This window comes from Cynoglossus semilaevis, chromosome 19 (assembly GCF_000523025.1).
Source record: "Cynoglossus semilaevis isolate Cse_v1.0 chromosome 19, Cse_v1.0, whole genome shotgun sequence".
NCBI classification, from domain to species: domain Eukaryota; kingdom Metazoa; phylum Chordata; class Actinopteri; order Pleuronectiformes; family Cynoglossidae; genus Cynoglossus; species Cynoglossus semilaevis.
In genome coordinates this window covers 3007866-3008191 of record NC_024325.1, presented here as the reverse complement: position 1 = coordinate 3008191, position 326 = coordinate 3007866, and positions in this window count along the sequence as shown.

Genomic DNA, 326 nt, shown 5'->3' with positions numbered 1-326 from the left:
TAAAAAATATGTTTTTTTTCTTAAATTATCATTACCAGCCTAATGCAACATGGCTCCCTACTCCTCTTCCTCTTTTTTCTTCTTCTTTCTTTGGGTGAATCTGATTTCTTTACGTTGTTGACAAGAATAAAGTAAAGTTGAAACTTAAGGCTTAAAATGATCCAAAGCCCAGAACACTCCAGCCTGACATGATAAGCTCTCCCTTTGTGATCCCATAACTTCTTTGACATTTCATGGACTCTAAAGGTCACCTTTATGTCTTGTCCTTTCTTCATTTTTTCCTTTAGCTCAATTTCTGGAGATTATTTAACTCAATAATCACTCAT